At 32.0% G+C, this 21,719-nt stretch overlaps 1 pseudogene; it reads right to left on the bottom strand.

The window, feature by feature from the left end:
- Positions 1-253: 253 nt before the first annotated feature.
- Positions 254-4,533, bottom strand: LOC114488251 (annotated as a pseudogene).
- Between the last annotated feature and the right edge of the window lie 17,186 nt (positions 4,534-21,719).

Raw genomic sequence — 21,719 nt, 5'->3', positions numbered from 1 at the left:
GTTTCTTCTGAGTTATCAAATTTGTTGGTATATAACTGTTCATAGTGTTCTCTAATAAACCTTTTTACACTGTAATATTAATAGTAATATCCCCATCTTATTTTTTAAACTGTCACACAAATCATTCATTTCAATATTAAAAGATATGGGTAAAAATTACAAAAAAGTATAATGAAACTCGAAGCTTTAAATTTGCAGGTTGTCAGATGCTGACAAACAAGAAATAAGATCTCTGTACATTGAGATTTGGTTCTTATGAAAATACATGTGAAGGCCTGAGGAAAGGTCTATTTACAGGCTTTTCTGGGGCTATAACCCCTAATTTTCTACTGGATCCTGGTACCACCTGACAACTACACACAGCTGATCTTGGTCCAAACTATGCTGGAGAATTTAATTACAGAGATATGTTTCTGCATTTTATAGACCCCAATTTTGTCTTGAAATTACTGAAAACAGTTTTTTTCCTTTTGGAGTTGTAAAGACTGGTGCCCTTTTACTTTTTCTTTTGTTTTTGGTCTTATTTACAAAGTAAATTTTTACAAAGTAAATAAGTAAGAAGGTGTAGGTGTTTCCTCACTGAACTCCTTAATGCTGTTTCTCCCAATGCCTTTGCTGTCAGATGGGCTCATCTGTAAGAAACTTGTCCTCAGCAAACCATGTCTACTCAGAGTATTTCTGTAATAGCTGAATCACTTCCGCACCACATTTTTTTGGTTTGTCTTCATAAACACTATCAATTTGAAGCAAAACCTTAGGATCAGAAGATAAAGATTCTTCAAACTTCTTGGAGTAACAGTGCTAAAGATATTACAGTAGTGGACACCAAAAACTTTTCCCAGAGATTTGCAGACTTCTGTAAGTTTTCCAAGACATTTCTTAAGCACTTCTTCTCTCTGAGATCCCTGTGTCACTAAGGCATTTTTAAAATATGGCTGAAATTTTCTGTTTCCATAAAAAGGCTATCTTTAAATGCCTATTCAGTAGATTTAGGCTGTACTTTCAGGCATCACATAGGCAATTGCATGGTCAATAGTATTGATATAGAAATCTTCATCCAAGATCATGTCAAGTATTAGCTTTTAAAAAGTCTTTTGCAAACTTCCAGCACACCAAAGCTATGGAGTGGATGGTTTCACAGGAGAATTTTACAAAACATTTAAGGAAGAGTTAACCTCTATCCTTCACAGACTTTTCCAAAAAAATCAAAGTAGAGGGAAGACTTCACAGACTTTTCCAAAAAATATAAGTAGAGGGAAGACTTCCAAAGTCTTTTTATGAAGCCAGCATCATCCTAATCCCAGAACCAGATAAAGAAACAACAAAGAAAGAAAACTACAGGCCAATATCGCTGATGAATATAGATGCTAAAATCCTCAACAAAATATTGGCAAACTGCATCCAGCAATACATTAAAAAGATTATACACCATGACCAAGTGAGATTCATCCCAGAGATGTGACAATGGTACAATATTTGCAAGTTAATAAACATAATACACCGCATAAATAAGAGCAAAGACAAAAACTACATGATCATATCAATAGATGTGGAAAAGGCATTTGATAAGGTATAGCACCCATTTATAATAAAAAGCACTCAGCAAAGTGGGTACAGAAGGATCATTCCTCTACCTAATAAAAGCCATATACAAGAGACCTACAGCCAACATCATACTCAATTGACAAAAACTAAAATTTTTCCCATTAAGATCAGGAATAAGACAAGGATGTCCATTTTTACCACTTCTATTCAACATAGTACTGGAAATCCTGCTATAGCAATCAGACAAGAACAAATAAAAGGCATCCAAATGGAAAAGAAGAAGTAAAACTGTCATTGTTTGAAGATGACATGATAATGTACATAGAAAACGCTACAGACTCCACCAAAAAACTATTCTATCTTATAAGTGAATTTGGCAAAACAGTGGGATACAAAGTAAATATTCATAAATTGAAGGGTTTTTTTTGTACACCAAAATGAAATATCAGAAAGACAAATCAGGAAAAAAATTGCCTTTGGTATAGCAACAAGAAAAATAAAATACCTAGAAATAAACTTAACCAAGGAGGTAAAAGACCTGTACTCAAAAAACTACACAACACTGAAAAGAAAAATTAAGGAAGACACAAAGAAATGGAAGCACATACCATGTTCATGGATTTGAAGCACTAATATAATCAAAATGTCTATACTACCCAAAGCAAATTATAGATTCAACACTATCCTTATTAAAATACCAATAACATATTTCACAGATACACAACGAACACTTCAAAAATTTATATGGAACCATAAATGACCCTGAATAGCTGCAGCAACTTTGAGAAAGAAGAACAAAGTAGGTGGGGTCACCATACCTGAAATCAAACTATATTACAATTCCACAGTAATCAAAACAGCCTGGTACTGGCATAAGAACAGACACATAGATCAATGGAACAGAATACAGAGCCCAGAAGTAAACCCAAGTCTCTATGGTCAATTAGTATTTGACAAAGGAGGCAGAAAAATAAAATGGAACCAAAATAGCCCCTTCAACAAATGGTGTTGGGAGAGCTAGACAGCTACATGAAAAAAAAAATGAAACTCAACCACTATACACAAAAATACACTCAAGATGGATAAAAGACTTCAATATAAGTTGTGATACCATAAAAGTCCTAGAAGATAAGATAGGCAAGAAAATCTCATATTCCATGCAGCAATATTTTCACTGATATGTCCCCTAGAGCAAGGGACATAAAGGAAAGAATAAACAAATGGGACTTCACCAAAATAAAAAGCTTCTGCATGGCTAAAGAAAACATTATCAAAATGCAAAGGGAACCAACTGTATGGGAAAATATATTTGCCAATGATATCTTGGGCAAGGATTTGATATACAAAATATATAAAGAAATCATATGACTCCACACCAAAAAGATGAACAATACAATAACAAAATGGGCCAAGGACCTGAACAGACACTTCTCCAAGGAGGACATACAGAGGGCAGAGAGACATATGAAAAGATGCTCAGTATCAGTAGCCATCAGAGAGATGCAAATTAAAAGCACACTGAGATACCACTTCACACCAGTCAGAATGTCCATTATTAACAAATCTACATACAATAAGTGCTAGCAGGGTTGTGGGGAAAAGGGGATCCTAGTACACTGTAGATGGGAATGCAGACTGGTGCAGCCTCTGTGGAAAAGAGTGTGGAATTTCCTCAAGAAACTAAAAATAGAATTGCCTTTTGACCTAGCAATTCCACTGCTGGGTGTATACCCTAAGAATCCTGAAACACTAATTCAAAAGTACCTATGCAACCCAATGTCATAGCAGCACAATTTACAGTAGCCAAGTCCTGGAAGCAGCTGAGGTGGATCGAGAAACTATGGTACATATATACAATGGAATACTACACAGCAGAAAGAAACAGGGTTTCTACCTTTTGTGACAACATGGATGGAACTGGAAAATATGCTAAGTGAAGTAAGCCAGGCTGTAAAAAACAAATAGCATATGATCTCACTTATAAGTGGAACCTAAGTAACAAAACAAACTGGCAAGCAAAATATAGCCAGAAACATTGAAATCGACAACAAACTGACAATAACCAAAGGGGAGGGGACAAGGAAATAATGTGGGAAAGAGGGAAAGGATGTAAATGAACATGTATGAGGGATCCATGGACAGGGCTAAGGAGGGTGGGATTGAGGGTGGGAGGTAGGTGTGGGTAGGGCAGGGGAAAATGATGGTGGGAAAATGGAGACACTTGTATTCAAACATCAATAAAAAAAGTAAAACAAAATGAATAAAAAGTATTTTGCATTGTGTCATGCATACATCTTTTTCAAATATCCACAACTGAATTTTTGCATACTTATTCTCCAAGAAAATGTCAACTGGCATATTCATAGCAAATCTCCCACAAGGAGCTACAGGTTTTGTATTCCTCATTTCTTGTGCTGAACTATGTACGTCCTTGAACAAACCTTACAGTGTTTTTTATGTTGCCAGTCACATATCATATCTTATAAGCCTTTGTTTTACAGAAATTATCATAAGAAAAATCTGGGTATTTCTTACAAAAATCAGGATTAAATCCAATTTCACCAATAAAAGCCAAAAGCTGTGTTCTGCATTCTGTTATATTTAAGTAGTAATGTATCACACTATAACAAATATTGAAGTGTGTCTCTCTTGTATGATGATTTCCATCTTCCTCCATCAGTATAAGTCACTTCAGTCTGGTCAACAAGATAGTTAAGTATACAAAAGCAGACAGTGAAATATTTCAACATCTCTTCCAACTCTGCTAGATTTTTGGCAGCAACACTACATGGATTTAAGGAGAGACATGTGTATCACAAATCACACATTGGGTTTGCCAATCCCTATTCCAAAAACCAGTGTCACACAGATAACTCCGCAGTCATCCTGACTGGTCTGCTTGTGCTGCATGTTGTCTCTGGCAGAATCACTGAGGCTAGTGCGATAAGCAAGAGCAGTGAGAACATCCTTTTTAAAGGAGTGAACCATTGTGTCACATTCCCACCTGGAGAGACAGTAAATTATCCCTGAATCATGTGGATGGTGCTTTCTGATCCACTGTAAACAATCAAATACCACCTTTTTTTTAAATAACACATATTACAGGTTGTACATATTAATGCTCATGTTAAACACCTGTGGTCGGAGAATCTTTAGTTGAGTACGATGTCCTTCCGGATCCTGGGATTATATGTAGCAGTAAATGCCATCACTAGAACCAAGGGAATCTTCTGGGGAAGCATATTCATTCTTTTGTAATCTTGATGAAAATCTTGCCTCCCCTGACTGATACGATATGCATCATCAATAACAAATTTTGCCAAGAATTTCTTCTCATGCAGAGTCTCTAGAAGAAAACACCTTGTTGCTTGCACAAACGTTCTCTGGAGTAACCTACAGAAATTTTATAATTGGATTTTTTTTATAATTGAAGGTAAATATTTATCACTCCTGAGTCAATTTTATCACTTCTTAGATATGTTGCTAGAATATCCAATGAAGTTAGTTTTTGGACTTGATCTACTGTAAGTGATCTCCAGGGAGAAATGACAATAGTGACCCAAAAAGAAAGACAGGCAGGGAACTAGTAACACAAACTTCTACCATTTTCAGTGGGCATTAAGATACAATATGCACCAAGCAGTGCATCATTGATTGCTTCTAGCTGGTCGGTTCTAAAATTATGCAGAATTAGCTTTAAAATTATTTCTGATTTTAGTTATGTCTCCTGTCTTTTTATTGTTGTCAATGTAGCTAAACATATGTTAATGTTCTTTAACTCAAGGACCCACATTTGGTATTATTGATTGTTCCTGTATTCTAAATTTTATTTATCTCTGCTTAAGCCTTCATTATTTCTTTTCCTTTCAGCTGGCTTTGGGTTTGGTTTGTTTTTATTTTTCTAGTTAGGTTATTGATTTGAGATCTTTCTTTTTTAAAATATGTTTCTCATTATAAATATTTCTCTGAATAATACTACTATGTTTTATATGTTTTGATATGCTGTGTTTTGTTTTTGACTCTAAGTATTTTCTAATTTTCCTTGTCATTTTTCTTTGATGTTGATTTTTAAGAGTTTGTGGTTTACTTGCCACATATTTTTGAATTTTCAGTTTTTTTCCATTATTCATTTTCAGTTTCATTCTAATATAGTAGGAGAAGAATCTTTATGTGATTTCAGTCTTTGCAAATTTCTTGAGATTTATTTTTTACCCTAACATAGGGTCTATCATGGGAATGTTCTGTTTGTACTTGATAATAATGTGCAGATTATCCTTGCTGGATGGAGTGTTCTAGATATGTTTATTAGGTCTGGTTGCTTTATAGTGTTATTCACATTCTCTATGTCCTTATTGATCCTCTATTTGTATGTTCTATCCATTATTGAAGGTGGTCCTTTGAAGTTTTCAACTATTACTGTAGAAATGGTTGTTTCTCCATTTACCTTTGTAAATGTTTCCTTCATGTATTTTCAACCTTTTATGGTTAGTTAATAAATATTTACAATTGCTTTATCTTCTTGATGATCTTTTACTTGCATCTAATGCTAATAAAAGGACTGTTTTTGATTTACAGTGTATCTGAATGATATTATGATAGTCACCAGCTCTCTTTTGGTTATTATTTTCATGGAATATCTTTTTTTTTCCATCTTTTGTATCCATTTGTCTTTGCAACCGATGTGTCTTACTTGTGAATAGCCTATAGTTGGATTTTTATTCCCTTTTCTAATTTCAACCATTGGATTGGAGTTTTTAATCCATTTATATGAACATTAATAACTTACAAGCAGAAACTTCCACCATTTCCCTAATTTTTCAGTGTTTATCAAAATCTTTGGTCACTCATTTCCTGAATTACTGCCTTTTTTGTGTTTAGTTTTTTTTTAAGTTAACCATTTTATTTTCTTGTGTCTTTTTGTCTGCATACTTGTACATTATTTTACTTTCACTCACCTAGATTTAGATTATTTTCAAGTCAATATACTCTATTTTCAAAAAGTAAGATTTTGTGTCTTTAGAGTAGTTTTCTGTTGACAGCAAAATTGAGTGGACGTCACAGAGATTTTCATGTGCCCTCAGCCCTCACAAATGCATAGCCTTTCTCATTACTAATATTCCCCACCAGAGTGGTATATTTATTATAAGTGATTAGCTTATATTGGCACATCATGATTATCCAAAGAGTTTATTACTTAATGGTTTATTTTTTGATATTGAATCATTAGATTACATTTAATGTCTTATATTTATAGCAATCTAGTTTGATTTGATATCAACTTACTTTCAGTAGAATACAAAGCCTCTGCTGATCCACAGATATCTGTCTTTTATGATATTATTGTCACAAATAATATTTTTATATCATATTTCACAAAATAGAATTATGAAAATAATTAGGCACTGTATTTACATCAGGTAGAAAATAAAAAGTAGGGTTATAAAAAAAGATGTTACTAGATTTTGTGTTTGTCCGTGTAGTTATCTTCACCAGACATTTTTATTTCTCGTAGGGCATATCTGATGATAACAGACCTCCTTTAGTTTTTTGCTTTTTTCTTAATATGCAAATATCTTAACATCATCCTGTTTTTTGAAGAACAATTTTCCCATATATAAAATTCTTGGTTGGCATTTTCTGTTTTTCCTTTTAGCCCTTCAAACTTATCATTCTATTGGCCTCTGGTTTCAATGATTTCTGATATGAAATTGGGTATTAATAATACATAGAATTCTTGTATACAATAAGACAATTTTCATGCCTTTAAGATTCTCTGTTCTTCATTATTCTAGATTCATTTTGCTGATTTCTTGGAATATAAACTAATACTTTCAGTAAATATGGGAAGTGCTCTGCTTTTATTTCTTTAAGTACTCTTTTTTTACATCTTTTTTCTCGCATATTTCTAGGACTCACATGCTCTATAAGTTGGTGTACTTGATGGTCTCTTACAATTCTCTGACAGAACTGTTTTTTCTTCTCTTACTGGTACATTTCAAGTGTCCTCTCTTAAAATTAACTCTAAAAACTTCCTGATTCTGGCCCCTGCTTGATCAGATCTGATGTGGAACCCCTCTAATTAGTTATTCATTTCAATTATTATACTTTTCAACTTCAGAATTTGTGTTTGTTTCCTTTTTATAATCCTGTTCTCCTTATTGATATTCTTTATTGTTTATACATTCTTTCCTTGCTTCCCTTAACTTTTTTTCACAAAACTTTCTTACAACATTTAAAGTGACTTTTTCTTGATTTAGTATTCATTTGGTTAATATAAAATTGTGACTATCTCCTGAGTTCTCTGAAAATTGGTCCCAATTTTTCAGCATTTTGTTAAGAATAGAGATTTGTTGGTGCCTATTCCATTATCTTGCTGCTATCTTTCCCAGATATAGTCATTTTGAAAGATCAATGCCTATTCGACAGTTAAGATTGGTGGGTTTTTTACACGTTATTATTGAAGTTTTCAAATATATATAGAAGTAAATAGAATATTATAGTGACTTTCCATGCATCCACCAACCAGCTTACATATGAACACTTTACAAGCACTTTAGTTGAATTTATAATTCTATTCATTATCCCTGTTTCCCTTATATTTCAAAGCCAACCCCAGACTCACTGTATCATTTCATCAACCCATCTAAGTATCTCCAAAGGCAAAACTCTTAAAAAATCAATTACATTACCTTTACCACAAACACAGTTAACAGTAATTGGTTAATGTTAATAATATCCAGTTAATTTTCTCAAAAGTGTAGTAATTTTTTAAGAGTTAAATTTTTTATGCTAAATTTATTTTTTTGCCTGTTTTTAAACTTAAAAAGTACATATGGCTCCTAAATATTTTGTGTCATTATCTTATTGTTTATCACTGTATTAAACAATCTGCATTTTAATGAAGATTATCAGTCAATTAATATCAAAAAATATTTTTAAAAATGATAGTTTTCTAGGTATGTCTTTTCTCTAAATCATGAGTAAAGAAATTTAATATTGTATTGACCATAAAACTATATGTAGGCTTAAATTGTTATGGATTTGAAGTTCTGTTTATAAGTTAATACATTTTGTGATTTTTTTATGTCTTAGATTTTATCACATGTTAATTATTATTAAATACATTCTCAACAATAGAATAACAAGTACTATTATTATAATTTTAGAGATTAGGAAATTATAAGAAACTAAATATTTGAACCAAGGTCACACAGCAACAATGTAACAGTGCTAGAACTTAATACAAGACTGTATTTGAAAGTTAAATCTGATTAAGCAAGAGGCTACCCTGAGTCTCATGTTTTTCTATATCTTTACTTTTTTGAATACATGTTGGTTTATTAAATCATAAAATTCATAAATGATATTATATATATATAGTATGTGCTTTTGTGCTTATTGTGTTTGTTATTATATTCCGTGAAATGTCCAGGTAGTAGTACATGTTTATTTAGGAAATCTTACTCAGAGGAGATAATTCAGTTTTTTTTAATTATAGAATTTTAGGTTACACAAGTATGTTAGATAGTAGATAGTAAAAATGTCTATAGTTCAGTATTAAGCAGAAAATATAAATATTGAATTCAAACTTTAAGCAATAGCAAAAGCTTTTGCATAATAGACAAAATTCACATTTGATTATTTGTCAAACAAATGCTATTTTATTTATTAAAATATCTATATCTTAGTGCTTTTTGGTGTCTGAGTATTATTATGTTAAAATATTATGGGTAAAAGCAAAATGATATCTAAACCAGGTGTTTTCTTTTTATCTATTATGTAACAAATTGCATTTAATCTTTCATTTTGAAGGTAAAATGAACCTGCATCTTATAGATTGCAAAGTTACAAATACGCATTTCAATACTTTATTAAATATTGGATGACATATTAGTTTTATATATTCTAAAATTCTAATCATATCAAAGATAACTTGATGGTGATATTAATACTCAATAGTTCATATTTTACTACTGAGCTATAAAAGATGAAAAGCATGAATATGGACCTGTCTTACATAAACTAAAATTATTTCTAATTTTTTCCAATATGACAAAACTTACCATTAAAATTATATAAAATATAATGATAAAATATATTATATAAAATTTCAATGATAAATATTATAAAATTTCAATGATAAATATTTTCAAAAACAATCAATGACATAGTTTAAATAAACACTTAACAATTCTCTTTAAATAAATATTTTTTCTCAAATTTTCTGCCTTCAGTGATCTGACAATGTTTTGGCTTAGATGAGTTTTACCTACAATGCTATTTGTAGTGACAAATTAGAAAAAACAGAGCATAATTATGAGATGAAATTAAGAAAAAATTAGCTGTGTATGAACAATAATTCTTGTATTGCCTAAAAGAAAATGTATATCCTGTCCAAAAGCTCTGTTAGTCATTACTTCATAGAGTTGGAAAAGAATAACATTATTTCTATGCTATTTACAGTCTTCTCTGAATCTAAAATCCAGGTTTTTGTGGTTTAATAAGAAAGAATGTGGGGAGATGTATATACACAAACAGCTATTATTTGAAAGTATGCACATATGCCATCTGAAAAATTTACATGTAGAGATCTGGGAGGATTCACTTTTAGGATAGAAGAAAGAGGAACTCTATTTTCAGATGTATAATCATGAATGGGAGAAAAGTAAAGTTTGTTCTTTTTTTATGATCAGTACATTTCAAAGCAATAAATATTACTTCATCAGATTTCTTGTCTACCACACGTTTGCATCACTTTATAATCATCTTCAGATATGTTATATATTTTTTAAAACTAAAACAGGAAAAGATACATGTCATTACACAAGATATCTTGCAATTTTTTAAAGACTGGCTAAATATAAAATAAATAATGAGCTTTTATACCAGTTGGATATTGAATTATTTTAAAGATGCTGAGCTACTGCATCATCTTCATTTTTACACATTAAAGCCAGGCATATGGTAAGTAATTAATCACATACTACTTTATTGTTTTGATTAAATGTATTTTATACTGTTTAGAATTTAATTTCAAATCATTCTTATGTAAATCAGTCATTAATTTACCATGTTTTGAAAAAGAAAGGGACAACAGAAAGAGAGGAAAATCTGGCTTCCTGTTAAAATAAGAATGACACTTTGGATGTCAGTAATTTTTAATGAAATAAATGTGACATTATTAATTATATCTAAAACTGAATAGCATTGACCAAAGTATATTTACTCTTTTATGAAACAGATAATACAGAACATCCAAATAACCTTATTTCTATCGCTATTTAAAAATTACTGGGAATTCATGTTTTAAGGATGAATGTGGTGAAAGATATAGTTACATTTCAATTTTTGAAAAGAATTTACATGATTAAAATCTGTATGGGGATACAAGAAAAATTATTTTTAATTATTGCAAGTAACTGTCAGCTAAATATTAAGACATTGTATTTTATTCACTGCTTATTGCCAATAAAACTTTAAAATAAGGATTATTCATGGGTTTCTTATTCATTATTAGTCTGGACATTTTTAGACAATTTGTTTTTAGGTGTTCTAATAGATATGTTTTCACATACCTAATTTAGTCATTAAACTGGAAAATACAAATGGTTTTAGACAATTTATTGTTATAAAAATGTTGTATGTATAAGTTGGTTGTATGAATAGCTTATTTTAAAATAGCATAAGACTAGTCTGTTAATAGAAACTCACTGTAAATTGAATTCTATGACTAATGTTTTTCTCAAGTAGGTATTCTCTAAAAAGAATGATAATTAGTTTCTCACACTTTAATAAACCAGTAAACTTACTGATTAGTACAGTTTTGATTCTAATTATCGCAAGTGAGTTGTAACTTAGAGGCACTTAGAGTTGTAATGGCACCCTCACTAGTTTTTACTTAATATTATTTTATTGGGTTTATGTGGAATATTCATTCAGTTACTAATAAAATTTTCTTAGTGTAAACTGCACTTCATTTTTAATGCTGGAGTTCTTACTGTCCCAAGACTTTTGAAGATGCTGCTCTATTTGTCCTATTTCTTCACAACTTTTATATTTGAAATTTAATAAAATTTATCTTTTCTGTTAATAGTGACTTTTCATTGGTTTGGTTGCTCTAGAGTTATAATCATTGTTTCAAAAGGGTCAGGGATGGGTAAGGAGGGATTTACACATGTCTTAACTACTAGGGAAACAAAAAGAGATGACAGATGGGAAGCCAATCTTGTATCAAGGCTCTGCTAAAACATATCACTACTCTAGGGTGTCCTTTTATTTAATAATTTTTAATTGTTACTCTATTACAGTTGTCTCAACTTCTTCCCCTTTGCCCTCTCCATGCATCCCACCTCCTGGTGTTCTTGAATTTTTAATATTTATTGTTCTTTGTATAGACATGATTTATTAATCTCTTTGAATTGTGATGCTTAATTAAATAACATTATTTATCAATTATGCACCTTTTGTCACTATGTTTTTTAAATATTGTATTCCCAAATTGTTCAGATAAGGCATATTTCGATGCATCTGACTATTGTTTACATTTATGTCAGTCCAAAACCAGTAGTTCTTTATTATTTTGTTATAAAATTTCTAGAATTTAAACTATTGAGAAACTAGAGTATTACTTTACATTTTCAATTTATTTTTAATATGGTCAATGGCATAAGACTTTTAAAATGACAAACCATGCCAATATTATGTTTCCTAATGATTAATATGAACTTATATTTATTGAAATATGTGCCATAGACTATGATAATAAAGTGTAACTACTGTATCCATAGGAATTGTTCTTACTATTAGATATTTTCACCAATTTTAATCAATCAATTTGGATGTCTACGGGTTAATTGTTGGGTAGGCATTTTATTTTAATAATTTATCTATAATTTTATGTGTTTTTTTCATTGCTTAGACTTACATAAATCAAGTTATAAGAGTGAGTAAGATAATGATGGAGAAAAAGAGAAAGAAAAGGAAAGTGGAAAGAATAAGATTTAAAACAGCAAAATTCTGAAAGTTTCTTTTTTTAATTATAGGTTTATGGATAATTTATTAAACTCCAGTGAAGCTTAAACATGTACTGAGCACTGAAACTAAAATTTTACTTTTAATGAAAACAATAGAGCCTTCGATAATATAGCTTTTCCACACATATCTGACATCTTTTCTGAAATTGCTTCAAAAATAAAAATAACAAGTCATAGGTAATAATTATCAAATGACTCAATTAAATGTGATGAAAAATTCTAGCTTTACAATGCAATTAACGTTTCTTTTTGGTAGAATACAAAAGAATTTCTTTTCATTGTATAAATAAATTAACACAAAATGCTTCAAATTCATGTTATCACAAGGCATTACTTAACATACCAAGGAAAAGAAAGTATTATAAAACATAACAGTGGTAAAATATCCACTTGACACTTTAGAATTCATAAATACTGCCCCAGAGGCAGTTTGTCTTTGAGAATAAACACTACGATAATTCGAACTGTAATAAATAATATTTAATTGACTCAGTATCATACCACTTGATTTTAAATGGGACTTTAAAAGGAAATAATACATGAATAAATGTGTGTATACCCATCATATAATATTTTTATTAAAATATAAGACAAACCCAGTCTGGTGTGGCTCAGTGGATTGAGTGATGGCCTGTGAACCAAAGGGTCCCTGGTTCAATTCCCAGTCAGGGTACATACCTGACTGCAGGCCAGTTCCCCAGTAGGGGACATGTGAGAGGCAACCACACATTGATGTTCCTCTCCTTCTCTTTCTTCCTCCCTTCCCCTCTCTCTAAAAATAAATAAATAAAATCTTTAAAAAAATAAAAATATAAGACAATAAATACAATTATATATTCTTAGGAATCCATATTGAAGAAAATATTAAATTCCTATGATGCATATATTAATGTTCAAACATTTCTTCTCTTTTCTCAATATTTTTATAAAGATGGACAGGCTTAAACATTAATTTTAAAAATTTGATCATTGTTTTTCAAGATAATATAACTTTGTATTTCTCTAAAGTGCTTTCTTAGAATGGTTATCAGTTTCCAAATATTTTCTTAATTACTGTTTTAATTTCATAAGTTATAACAAAAATTATTCCTGAAAATCAGCAATGTTTTAGGAGTATGTCAATTTTTCTGAATGACTCTCTACCAACTGCCCTTTAATTTCTCTTAATTACTTTTCCCAAATTCTATTTCTTTTTTTGTAAGATTTTATTTATATATTTTTAGACAGGGAGAAACAGAAGGAGAAAGAGTGGGAGAGAAACATCCATGTGTAGTTGCCTCTTCCATGCCCCCTAATGGGGCCCTGGCCTGCAACCCAGGCATATGCCCTGACTGGGAATAGAACCGGCAAACCTTTGGATCACAGGCCAGCGCTCAATACACTGAGCCACATTAAACAAACCCCAAATTCTATTTCTCCCTACATATTTGTTTTAAAAAATTATGTGGGAGGAGACATGGAGTACAAAATTGTTTCAGTCCTTCATTTCTCCAACTATCAGAAAAAAACATGTATTTATTATATTTTTAACAAAGTTCTTTGTTGGGTTATTTTTTGATAGAAACATAAAACCTAGGTTCAAAAAATATTATCAAATTTCCATTGTCTGAAAGGTTAAGAATTGTTGATGAAGTTTCTGGTTAAGCAAACAAGACTAAGAAAAAGTTTGAGATTTATGGAAAAGTGGACTAAAATATCAATAATTTGGACTATTTACATTTTAAGGAGAAAAAATAGTAAATATGGCTACTTAACATTAGACATTTATATACAAGTGATAAACTTTTAAACAAGATTAAAAGACATCAACTGACACAAACTATGTACATAATGAATAGCAGGAAAAGTATTAGTGATTAGAATGTATACAATATTCTACATATTGATAAGAACTGTGAAAAACATGTAACTAGAAATTATTTTAAAGCTATGAATAGGCCTATGAATTTTGAGTAGAAATGTGTTTCGTTATTTCAATCAAAGCATTTAGTTGCTTTCATGAAAATCCAGTGTTTTCTTCCCCTTTAGACAAAAGAAGATGCATGTTCTAGCTCTAAGATTTAGCTGTGAAGTTATATTGAATCACTCATGGCCATGTTTTTTCTGTCACCAGAGAGACTCAAATTATGGGGCTTCTTTGCCTTGGTTCTTGTCTCACTTGTGATAGATTATTCAGGCTAGACACAAAACCTATAGTGAAAATGAGGTATTATAGGGTAAACGGAGGCAGTCTGGCTTCCTCACCCAGATGTCTGGGCCCCTACAAGCAGTTTCCTGTAACCTTGAGAATAGGCCTGATGAGTAATGTTCTCATAGCCTTGAGACTGGGGCTGACAAATGGTTCCCACAGCCTTGAGTGCGCCCGCAGGCACAGAATCTTGCTGTGTTGCACAATGTTCTGGGACCTGTCAGCTTTGTCTATATTTTATTATATATGGGAGCCGGGACTTTTCCTTGAGAGAGAGGGGACAGATGACATGAAGAGTCACCAGGGGGACACACTACATGCAGCATGCGTGGCTCGCCCTGCCCTTGAATAAAGGCTTGTCAAGCAGCCCCATGGCTCTGGGAATACTCTTCTCTCTACCCAAACCCCATGAGCCTGTTTGGCCTCGAACAGTCACAACACAGGTACCAAGTTTTGTTTAAAATACACTGGAGCGTTAATGCTTGTAGCCAACCACTAGACTGCCCCATTTCCTCCCCTCTCCAGACCTGGAGATTAATACCCAGTTTCAAAGGTGTCTTTTCCCAGAGAGTGGAGACAAAACACACAAAATTTCAAATGCTTCCCTCCTCCTGTACTTATCATGGTCTCTCTTGTGATCTTTGGAATCCTACCTGATCAAGCTCAAGCCTGCTGAATTAATGGGTGAGACATGTCTTCCTTCTGCGCCCTGCCTTGGTTTGCTATCTATCCTGGGTAACAGTTCAGGTGCCTTCTGAATTTTTGGAAACTATCCTGGGCTTAAAATAAACATGTTTTCCATCAACAGTATTCGAGGTTTTTTTATGGTAGCACAATATGGACAACCCTAATATTACTTTTGAGAAATTTGTACATATGTTTAAAAATAAGCTCATATGTTGTAAGAACCTCTAATTTCAGCTAGGTAAATATATTTAAAGATTTTATTTATTTATTTTTAGAGAGGGAAGGGAGGGAGAAAGAGAGAGAAAGAGAAACATGAATGTGCGGTTGCTGGGGGTCACAGCCTGCAACCCAGGCATGTACCCTGACTGGGAATCGAACCTGCTACACTTTGGTTCGCAGCCCATGCTCAATCCACTGAGCTATGCCAGCCAGGGTAAATATATTTAAATCACATAATAAAAACTATCCAGCAGTTAAGTGAACAGCCTTTTTCTTTACATATAATAAAAGAAAGTAATTGACTGAATAATCTGGACTCTGGCATACAAAGGGACAAAACTACATTTTTTTCTTTTTACAGACTTACACATGTTCCATTGACCATGCATAACCCTCTCCACTTAGTGGTGACCTGGGCAGATCCCATGCCTTGTCACTTATTCTCAGCTAAAAGGGTAGTTTAGTTCAGTCCAAACTGATGAAAACTTCACACAAATGTACAGTTCAAAGCACATGCGCTTCTCCAGTTTAGGCCTTTCCATTGAATTAAGGACAAATATTTCTCAGCTTGTGTTCCCTGAGACAGATCCCAAAAAGTAATTTGCTGGTGGAGTGTTGCAGCACTGGGTACCAGGTTTTTTTAGGAATAGCCTCAGGGCATGGTAAATATTGGCATGGCTAGTTCCATTCTGATACAAAATATTTTTAAGCATATAGAAGAATGCTAAGCATTCATAGTACACTAAATAAATATTTGATGGATTAAAGATAAAAAATAATTATAAACATATTTGAAAACTTAGATGACAAATAGTAAAATTTCTGAAAAAATACCATTACCAAAATTCACTTGAATAAGATATGGAAAACCAATTAACTTTAAGAATATGACAGATGTTCCTGGCTGGCATAGCTCAGTGGATTGAGCATGGGCTGTGAACCCAAGTGTCACAGGTTCGATTTCCAGTCAGGGCACATGCCTGGATTGCAGGCCACGGCCCCCAGCAACCGCACATTGATCTCTCTCTCTCTCTCTCTCTCTCCCTCCCTCCCTCCCTCCCTTTCTTCTCTAAAGATAAATGAATAAATAAAATTTTTAAAAAGAATATGATAGATGTTAAATAATATTTTAAAACTTTCCCCTAAAAGCTATTTGCTCAACTATTACAAGCAAGTGTTTTTTTTTGTTTGTTTGCTTTTTTTTTTTTTAATTTCAGGGTGCAAATAATTCCTAGTGCCTACTAACTGTTTCAGTAAACAGAAGGAGAGAAAAACCTATTTAACTCAGTTGATAAGACTACTAAAATCATGAAAGTAAAATTACACAACATGTTATAAGAAAATGAAGATATAAGCTAATTTTCTTATAAACTTGAAAGAAAAATATGAAATAGGTGCATCACATCAAATGGGGAGTACTTTGAAAGTGACCGAAGTTGAAACATGTAAGAATGAATACCTAACTTTTATTAATAAATCCAGCTTTGGGGTGGTCCTCCCTGGTATCTAGAAGCTTTGATAGGGATGTGTGAGTATGTGTGTGAAATTTATGAAAGAACATGCCTTGATTCCATGACTGATCCATGATGGTAGCTGGTTTTGGAGAAGGAAATGAGCATTGAGGTCTGGGAAAGAAAACAGAAGCAGTTTGAGATGTAGACTACATTTGTAATTTGTTACTTAAGTTAAAATCTATGAAGGAAATATAAAAATATTTACATGACATTTTTGTGGAATGTGAAGAAAGTTATGTCCATTATATTAATTTTCACAGCTTCTGTATACATTTTATTAATCATAAGCATATAAAATACAATAAATAAGAAGAAAAATGGGAGATAGAAACATATGGAATAGGCTTGAGTAGTATAGTTCTGCTGTATTAAAGATGGGAAAATATTTGAATGCCAGTGGGAGAAACTCCCTTAAGGCAAAAAACAACCGATGACTCTGGAGTAAAAGAATGTAGTTTTAGGAGCAAGCTCTGGAGAAGGTTCTGTTTGTAGGTGAGGACCTGGATAGAGGTATTGGGTGTTGATTGCTGCATGAATTAGGCATAAAGGATGCAGCCTCAGACACTGGGCCTTGATAAGTAAGGAGCATTGTTTTTTTCTTAAATATATTTGAAGGGGAAAAGCAACTCATTTGAATCTTCGCTCCTCCATTATAGTTTAGGTGTTCTTTGTTTTATTATTTATTCTTGGCATAAAACATATTAAATTGGTAGCAGCATCTTTGTGTATATGTATCATTTATGTAAGTATATGTACATAAAATATATATTCATTCTAACTATGAATAGATGAAAACATTATGTCTTTATTATATCTTAAGGAAATCTTATACAAAGGGCCACTTTGTGACTATGTGTAATTATATTTCTTTGAAATTTATTTGCAAGACTGTACAAAAAATAGCTCACAACCTGTGACAGAAAACTATTCTGTCCTTTAAAATAATGCTGTTATTTTATCTATTTTAATTTAATGCATTGATTTTCTGATTTGACACCAAAGCTTCAATGAATTAAATTGTACTGGCTTAACTCTTTTATTCCCTTTGGTTCAGTTCATAATTCAGCCATCCATAATTCTGTATATAAATTTCACCTTACTGTTTTAGTTTATGTGCTTAAAAGCCATGAGCTTGAGTGAAAAATAAGCAGACTGGTTAATGAAATTGTCCAAAATGTATTACAACAAACACAATGTTTTATTGTATGTATACACACAAATATAGAAAATTGTTCCAAAAATGTGCTAGTACTCTTTTTCTTTCAACCATAAATGTCAACCAATACAAAAGGGTGTGGGATTTTCTTGAAAGTTACAAAATTCAAGCATTCAAATTAGAGTGTGGTAAGCAGCAAAGAAGCCTAAAAGAGACCCTTGATTACAAGATAAAATAAAAATGGCTTTATTCAGAAATACAATCTTTGTCTTTCAACAACAAGTGCAACATACTTTTTTAGTTTCATTTAACAACCAGAATCAAGATCTTTAAGGGAACTTATAAAATCTTTTAGTGTTAAGTCATATTTCCATATTTCTTTTTCCAATTTTCATTGCTTAAAAGAAAATTTTTGGTGTCAGTGATAAAATATGACCCTGAAAAACCCCATATTAAAGTTTATAAAAATAGTAATTATAAATATTTATGTGAGTAGTTCATTATTTTAATGTGAACAATTGTATTATTCTCATTTTTTCTAGATTGTTATAGCCTAAGTAAGCAGTCTGTTTTACAAATCAGTATTTCTCACATATATCTGTGTTTAAACCTTAAATTAATTCATATTTAATTTAACATATTATATTTATATTTACTGAACTTATTAAAAGAGACTCAGAATAGCAACGCTTAATTTTCTCTGTAAATGAAAATTTTAGAACACATTTTGAATAATTGTAGCTTTCAGTCAAGGTGGTGGGTAGCTCACAACCATACCAAAATTACAATTAAACTACAGAACAACCATTATTCAGAACCACCTGAAGTTTACCTGAACAGAAGTCCTATAACTAAGTATATAAAGAAGCCACATTGAGACTATAAGGAGGGTCATGGGATACTCCTCTTTATAGGATATCAATTTATTGAAATAGTAATATAATGTTATAAGAACATGTTTTCTATAAAGTGAAATGAAAATGGGTTCATGGATAAATTGAATAAATCTGAAATTTCTGTACCAATATGATACAAAGCAAATGCTCTGAGTCATCATTATGTGTCCTTAGAGTCTCATAGCTCATATCAAGAAACATAAGGAATTGTCTTCAAAATGTAAACAGAATTTAAAATTAGGTCTAAAATTCTGAATAAGTAGAAACTAATGAGCTAAAGGCCAAGGAACTTAAAATATTTTGCTTACTATTTTATAAATAAATAAATCTTCAATCAATGACAAAAAATCAGGATATGCCTGTCACCTAAATTAATACCAGTGCTTCATGTTCTAATAAAGAAAACATCTTAATAAGATTTTGTAATAAAATCTCAGAATGCTTAATAGAATTTAATATGATTCTTGGTAAAGATTGGTGCATGGGTATAGATTTCCTAGAAAAAGTTACCACTTGCCCTAATAAAACAATATTATAGACAAAATGTTTCAATACTCGTGTATTTGTTTATCTTCTTTGCTATGAATAATCTTTGGAGCTATACTTTCTGTAAGAGAATTTTATTTTTTAATTAAGATAATTTATGTCATGTAATCATATAATTTTCAGGGTAAAATGACCTTTGCATTTTTATTAATCAGCTTGACCAAAATATTGTTTTGGTCAAACTCATCCAAATCAGTTGATTAACCCAAGAAATGAATACACATTTGTAATAGTCAATCTCAAATGAGAACATGATGTTGCCTTACATTCTACTATGTTTTTTGGTTAAATCATTTTCTTCATACTAATTCCTTACTCCTTCCTTCCTTTCTTCTTTCCTTTTGACTTTGTAATTCTTCTTAAAATTTTATCTCTTCACTTCCTGTATTTCCCATTATTATTTATCTCTCAGACCCTCTTCCACCTCCACTGCCTCCATACCCCCTGCAGTCATCACACTGTTGTCCATGTCCATGAGTTCTCTTTCTCTTTTTAAAACATACATTTTTTGCTTGATTTCTCCACCTAAAAATCCCCCCCCCCCAGAGCTGTCAGCCTGTTCTCTATCTATGACTCTGTTTCTATTTTTCCTGTTTCTTCAGTTTGTTCATTAGATTTCACATGAGTGAAATCCTATAGTATTTGTCTTTCTCTGACTTGCTTATTTCACTTAGCATATAATTCTCTAGGTTCATCCATGCCATTGCAAAAGGTCAAACTTTCTAATGTTGGCAAAGATGTGGAGAAGTGGGAACCCTCATGTACTATTGGTAAAAATGCAGATTGGTGTAGCCACTGTGGAAAGCAGTATGGTGTTACCTCAAAAATTTATAAATGGAACTATTTTATGACCCAGCAATTTCACTTCTGGGAATTTATCTGAAGAAATCCAATTTGCTAACATGAAAGAATGTATGCACCCTTATGTTCATTGCAGCGATATATTTTTTTAAAGATTTTATTTATTTATTTATTTTTTAGGGAGGGAAGGGAAGGGGGGAGGGGGGAGAGAGGGGGGGGAGAGAGAGAGAGAGAGAGAGAGAGAGAGAGAGAGAGAGAGAGAGACATCAATGTGCGGTTGCTGGGGGTTCTGGCCTGCAACCCAGGAATGTACCTTGGCTGGGAATCGAACCTGGGACACTTTAGTTCCCAGCCCGCGCTCAATCCACTGAGCTACACCAGCCAGGGCTCATTGCAGCGATATTTACAACAGCCAAGATTCAGAAACAACCTAAGAATCCATCAATAAATGAGTAGATAAAACAGCTACTATATATTTGCATAATAGAATGCTATTCAGCTATAAAGAAGAAGAAAATTTTGCTTTTCCATACTATTTGGATTCATTAACTTATTTCTTCCAAATCATCTTTCTATAAGTATCTACAAACTTACTAGTTTCAATTTCAAAAATCATTAATAACAGTATAAATAATAAAAGCTGCTAGTTTGCACTGGGAAGTCCCTAAAATCCCTAAGAAACTCACTTCCAGTTGTCACATTTGTCCTCCCAACACCTGTATGCAACAGGAACTCTCTTCATCACTATTTTACCTTACAGTAAAACTGAAGAACATGATTCAGAAACTCACTGATATCATGGAGAATAAGTGGCACAAACTTACTACTTTAAATTTCAAAAATCATTAATAACAGTATAAATAATAATAAGTTGCTACAACATTGTACTAGGAAATCCCTAAGTCACTTCAAATAATCTTATTTATCTTCCTAACACTCATATGAAATGGTTCTTTTCATCACCATTTTCCTTTATAGTAAAACTGAAAAACACAACAATTCAGAAACTTTATATCACAGGATAGGTGGCAACAGTGAAAAGACCTGAATTCAAGCAAAGTCTGTATATTTAATCACTGCACAAATTTCTCCTGTACCCTGTGTAATAGAAGCCTTATATTTGAAATCCATTGA

The sequence above is a fragment of the Phyllostomus discolor genome, chromosome 2 (assembly GCF_004126475.2).
Source record: "Phyllostomus discolor isolate MPI-MPIP mPhyDis1 chromosome 2, mPhyDis1.pri.v3, whole genome shotgun sequence".
NCBI classification, from domain to species: Eukaryota; Metazoa; Chordata; class Mammalia; order Chiroptera; family Phyllostomidae; genus Phyllostomus; species Phyllostomus discolor.
Note: the sequence above shows the minus strand (reverse complement) of the source record. Positions and strands in the feature narration are given on the sequence as shown.